This window comes from Camellia sinensis, chromosome 2 (genome assembly GCF_055761805.1).
Source record: "Camellia sinensis isolate YWXY chromosome 2, ASM5576180v1, whole genome shotgun sequence".
NCBI classification, from domain to species: Eukaryota; Viridiplantae; Streptophyta; class Magnoliopsida; order Ericales; family Theaceae; genus Camellia; species Camellia sinensis.
The window spans coordinates 166062811-166069057 of NC_138962.1; positions in this window are offsets into that span (position 1 = coordinate 166062811).

Sequence of the window (6247 nt, forward strand, 5' to 3'; positions counted from 1 at the left end):
AGTTCTTGGGCTAATTTGAGCTCAAAGAGGTTGCTGGAGTTGCAGTAGTAAAGAAGGTCTTCAAGGATGAGTCTTTAACCCTTAAATCCCCCATTCTTGCTTAAGCTTTTAGCCCTTCTTGAATACTTTTTTAAGCTTAACTCTTAACTGAAAAAAGTTCTGTTTTGTGTGCTTAAAAAGTTTGTTTGAGGTCACTTTTTCGTTGGGGGTGATCTACCCCCTCTTAGGCTTTGTTAGGCCTTATTTTGAGCCATCCCTTTAGGCTCTTGTTGTTGCCTTTGCATGACCTTTATACCACTGAAATCCAGAGGATTTTCAGTGGTGGAAAGGTGGTTTTGGAGTCCTAAATAGGAGAGGGTCATCCCCTCTCCATGTGTCTTGAATACTTGCCATTCATGCCTCATGTTTGAGCATGCGTTTTAAGCTTGTGTTGGATTGTTCTTAGCATGTATTTGTGGTTATTTTGCTGAGGCTTACCACTGTTTTTGATTGGTTTAGTCATCCCTTCCATGCATAATACACTTGTAGTGTAAATCACACACACTAGGTTTGTATGCTTCATGAAGTAGCATGTCATTCTAGCTTATGTTGAGTCCATTTCAGCATGTTCTTGGGCTTGTTTTTCCATGTCATACCTCTGTTAGGGTTTGGTTTGGTTGGCCTTTGCATGCTCCATGCACTTGTAGTGCATTTCCATGAATTAGCCTAACATGTGTAACAAGCCCGCGGGGGACCTCGCTACAGCTCGGACTCGACGTTTCGCAGTCACGGTTCTAAATCTGAACCAAAGAGTCCAAATCCGGCAAATCGTTTTAGGAAAACTGATTTTTGAAAGAAGTGCCAAACATGGACTGCTTTGCCAGATACAGAGTCGCCACCTAAATATTTTATTTTGGGAAATTTAGGAAACCCTGACTCGGTGCCAAAAGGCCACGTGTCCGTCATCACCAAAGTTGCCTCGGCTCGGGAACTTGGGTACGATTGGGGAAGGTCACTTCGTGAGCACCCCCGCTCGCCCGGTTATAGACCGGCCTCTACTAACCATGATATCAATTTTTGAAAACATTGTGAGTTCTTATACCGGTTATTAGCCTAGGTTACTATGTGATGCGCACAGCATATAAGTATAGACCGGGTCGCCCGAATTGGAACAAAACATTTCATGTTTGCCTTTTTTTGAAAGAGGTTTTGCTACCCGCAGGTAGGCTTGACACATTTGATGATTTACTCCAATTCAGATAACCCGACCTTCACCCACAGGCATTCAGGCAGTTATATCATATAAGCATATAGCCTCATGGTAAGCATGCTATCATGGCATTCACTCACACGCATGCAAGGATGCTAAAGCATAAAACTCACCGAGTACTCCAAGCCAAAATAGAAACTATATTAGAAATCATGCATGATCCTAAGTGTACAGAAATGCCTAATGCAACACATGCAAAATGCAACTATAGCAGGCTCGGTTATTCTAAGATGGCATATGGAATGCTATAACTACCATGTATTTAATTTGGAATTGAAAGTACAATGCAGTTAGTATGATGCGCCGAGCCCGATGCATGCAATACAGATGAATGATGCAAACATGCTGTCATACTGTATGCTAATTGAAATATGTCCTAATCTAACCATCAAAAGCGGATAAATAAAAGGGAGAAAGACGTGGGGTTGGAAGACATACATCACACTCACCCACACTTATTACAGTTGTGCCCTCACTCGGAGGGTCCAAATAAATAATACAGTCCCGAATAAAAGAATATTACAGTCCAAATAAATACATTCCAAATATTACAAATTCCTAATTAATTAATGAATTAACTAGAAAGCAAATAAACTGGCGTGCAAGCCAGGGACTGCCTTGCTTCTGGTGGATGATGCATGTCCGGACTGTCTTGCGCGGAAATCCACCGGAATGCCCCAATTAGCCTCTGTTTACACCTGTTCTTGAAATGCGTGCCGAGTCCCAAAAGGTTGCTGATTCCTGGTTTTGCTGCAACAGAGAGCAGGAAAGGGGCATAGCAATGTATTTGCACAAATATATGCATGTCTCGATCCTCGTGCCACCAATCACGCATACCGAGGCATGATGGCAGAGGAGTCAAAATGCACAACTCAATATAGGATGAATGCACATGAAACTACAGCTAAAACCTAACTCCATCATGGATAATCCGGAGTGTCGGTGACTGGGGAATTGAGACACATTCCGTCACTCGGAGTACGAAATGTACCTCGTTTCCCGTGCCCGGGCTAACTCCTACTCCGGACACAATGCAATATGCATGATATGCATGAAATGCAACTAAGATATAATCCTAACATACAGAATGCTATGAAATGAGATGCCTCGAAATGCGTGCACGCGGGCACACAAACCGAGAAAATGGCAGAATGCTATGAAAATGAGGTGCCTCGAAGTGCGTGCACACGGGCACTCAAACCGAGGTGATGGCAGAAACAATGAAAATAAGGTGCCTCGAAGCGTGTGCACACGGGCACGCAAACCGAGGCGATAATATGTGTCTCGAAATACGTGCACGCGGGCACGCAAACCGAGGCAATGATATGTGTCTCGAAATGCGTGCACACGGGAACGCAAACTGAGGCAATGATATGTGTCTAGAAATGCGTGCACACGGGCACGCAAACTGAGGCGATGATATGTGTCTCGAAGTACGTGCACGCGGGCACGCAGACCGAGGCAATGATATGTGTCTCGAAGTACGTGCACGCGGGCACGCAAACCGAGGCAATGATATGTGTCTCGAAATGCGTGCACACGGGCACGCAAACCGAGGCAATGATATGTGTCTCGAAGTACGTACACGCGGGCACACAAACTGAGGCAATGATATGTGTCTCGAAATGCGTGCACACGGGCACGCAAACCGAGGCAATGATATGTGTCTCGAAGTACGTGCATGCAGGCACGCAAACTGAGGCAATGATAGAATGATGAAATGACATGGAAATGACAAATGGGCTTATACCAACATGAGAGAGCCTCAGCCACACTCACATCGGATGCCGGTGGCAGAAAATGAAGTGCCTCGAAATACGTGCATACGGGCACGCAAACCGAGACAATGCTAAAATGATATAAAAATGACATGAAAATGACAAATGGGCTTATACCAACATGAGAGAGCCTCAGCCACACTCACATCGGATGCCGGCGGGTAAAAATGGAGTGCCTCGAAATGCGTGCACACGGGCACGCAAACCGAGGCGGTGACAGAATGCAATGAAATGACATACAGAATGTAATATGGAAATGACAAATGGGCTTATACCAACATGAGTGAGCCTCAGCCACACTCACATAGGATGCCGGCGGATAAAAATGGAGTGCCTCGAAATGCGTGCACACGGGCACGCAAACCGAGGCGGTGACAGAATGCAATGAAATGTGGCAAAAATGATATGCAAGCATGCTAATGGAATTTCAGCAACAAAATATGGGGGAAAACAGTCCCGAAATGAAGCGAAATGACATGAAATGCAAGGAAATGCCCCGAAATGCAACGTAAGGCACCCGAAATGGCCTATAGCTATGCCAAACATGCACAATATGGACATGCAATGCAAAGACAGAAGCTAGACAGTCCCAAAAGATGCACTTTCACAGTTATAAACATGGCCAAACAGCAAGTATAGGTAGGGGAAAAATAGCATGCAAGAATAGGGGTCAAAAGAGGGGTAATGAAGCAAGTGGTATAAGCAAAACTCAAACTGAAAAATTTCCTTCTACAACACTGAATATGGACCAAAAATATGAACATTTACAGTATATGGAAGACCTCAAATCAGTATACAAACATGCTAAAAATGTGATGCAAAACAAGGCTCAAAAGGTGCTATAACATGAAGTATATAAAGTATTCACCAAACAGAAAAAAAGTGTGAATGAAACATGAAGTATAGGCCAAAATAAGGCCACTTTTAGTTCGGACCAAGAGCCAAAAACAGAAGAAAAGAGGGCTATCAATTTATGCAAAAATGGGGCCAAATAGGGGATATAACTACAAGTGACAAATGGAAACACCAAACAATGTTGAGCCCTTCTCCAATGTTGAAGAGGGGCTCAAAATAAGCCTTATATCAGTTTATAACATGCTCAAAAACAGATTGCTCATGGTCCAAAGATAGCATGCAAAATCATGACATACAAGATGATCAATGAAGCAAGTATATTATGGAGGGCTCAAACAAGGTTGAGCCCTTAATAAGAAGTGAAGATGAGCTCAAAATATGGCCCTTTTCAGTTAGGACCGAAGCTTGAAACCAAAAAGAAGTGGGGCTTAGAAATAGATCAAAAAAAAGGTTCAAAAGGTTAAAAGTGTAACTTACCCTTGAAGATTCAAGCTTTTGTTGCTTCTTGGATGGATTTGCAGCTTCTTTTGCCTTCTAGAAACCTTCCTTGCTGCTGGAGGTGAGGTGGTGGTGGTAGAGCTTGGTGGTGTAGAAGGAATGAAGGTTAGGGACTTAGGGTTTTTTGAAGAATTGAGAGGGAAGAAGATGGAGTTGGCTATGGAGCTTTGAAGGAGAGTTTTTCTAACCCTTACAAAGAAGGCCACCAGCTGGTTATAAGGGTTCAAAATGGGGTGTAAAGGTGGGGGAGAAGGAGGGCAAAACTCCCCCACAAAATATCCCCCGGATACAGAAAATATCTGGGGGATATTGCCCCACAGCTGGAAAGGGCACAGTGCAAGGAAGCAGGCGGCCTCACACTTTTGCTGGAGGTGGCCGGCCGGCCACACCCCCTAGCCGGCCGGCTAGGGGTCAAAAGGGTCAAGTTGATTTTCTGGCCGGTCAGCTACTGGGGAGGTACCCCTATGTGTGTACAACAAAACCATGTAGTTGAAATTCCAGGAAAGTGGGCCAAAGGGGTTCAACAATGGCTCGGAAAGAGGGGGTCAAAAGGGTCAAGTTGACTTACTGGCCGGCCATGAAATTTTAGGGGCCTCTCATGTGTGTACATCACAGATATGTGGTTCAAAGTTCAAGAAAAAAGGTCCAAGGGGTTCAACATTAGCCCGGAAAAAAGGGGTCAAAAGGGTCAGGTGACCTTAATGGCCGGCCATGAACTTTTAGGGGCCTCCCAAGTGTGTAGATCACAGATATGTGGTTGAAAGTTGGCAACACTAGCTCCAAGGTATTCAACATTAGCCCGGAAGTGCGAAAAACGGGCGCCGGGAGGCTCCGGAAGAGAAATAACTGGTTGCTGCAACAATTGCTGGCCTCCCACCCTTCAGTGACCTTCCTTGTGATAAAACAGAGGTACCTGCCAAAAATGAACGAAAACCGTTGCAAAACGAACGTTCCGGGGCCAAAACACGCAGTTCGGGGTCCCGAAAATGGGCTGTTAAGCACCGAAAATGGTATTCGACCTCGAAGTGGGTTTCTCAGCCCCCAGTGTCCCTCAAAAGGGATGAAATAAGATGTATGCCAAAAATCAGAGCAACAGGAGATGGTTAAGCGGTCCCGAACCGAGGCACACGGCCTGACGGCTCCGAAAACCGAGAACCGGACTCCGAAGTGGGCAAAATGGCCTACGGCCACCAAATGTAGCCTACGGACATTTGAGAGACGGTCTACGGGACCTCTCCCTCCCCTCAGGAAAAGAAACAGAGAAAACCGAGTCTGGTTCGCAAACCGAGACAAGGCACAGAAAAGGGTTCGGAAGTCCGGAGGCAGGGCTCACGGCCGCGACTCTGAAACTTCTGAATAAGCACATTATGGAACATCACCAAGCGCTCAATCGGTGACGTCTGAGTCTTAAGGTCGGTCAAAAATGGGGTGTCTACAGTTGCCCCTCTTTGACAGAACTCGGAAGTCACAAGTGACGGGAGTGAATGTCAAAGCCTAGAGACGACCCATTTTTGACAAGGTCGAAGACTTAGACAAACATACTGGATAAACAGAGATGCGCCCGCAGGCATGCCCGCAGGCAGGGGGCAAAATGCAAATGATATGCAAGAAGCCGAAGGCAACCCAATGATCATGCAAATGCAGCAAGCTGTAATGAAGCAAGTATTCGCAAATAGATGCAACAGTTTTAAGCAAGAATGCAAAGCAACAACTACATTTCATGCAGTTAAGAATGCGGAGGATTATCCAATCCCCGCCACGTCTCACACGGAGAAGATACAATACCTGCGCGATTCGTCTGGTCGCACTAGCTTCAATTGAATCGTACATACAATATCGTGCCTGTAAAAGAGAGAAATTGCAACAA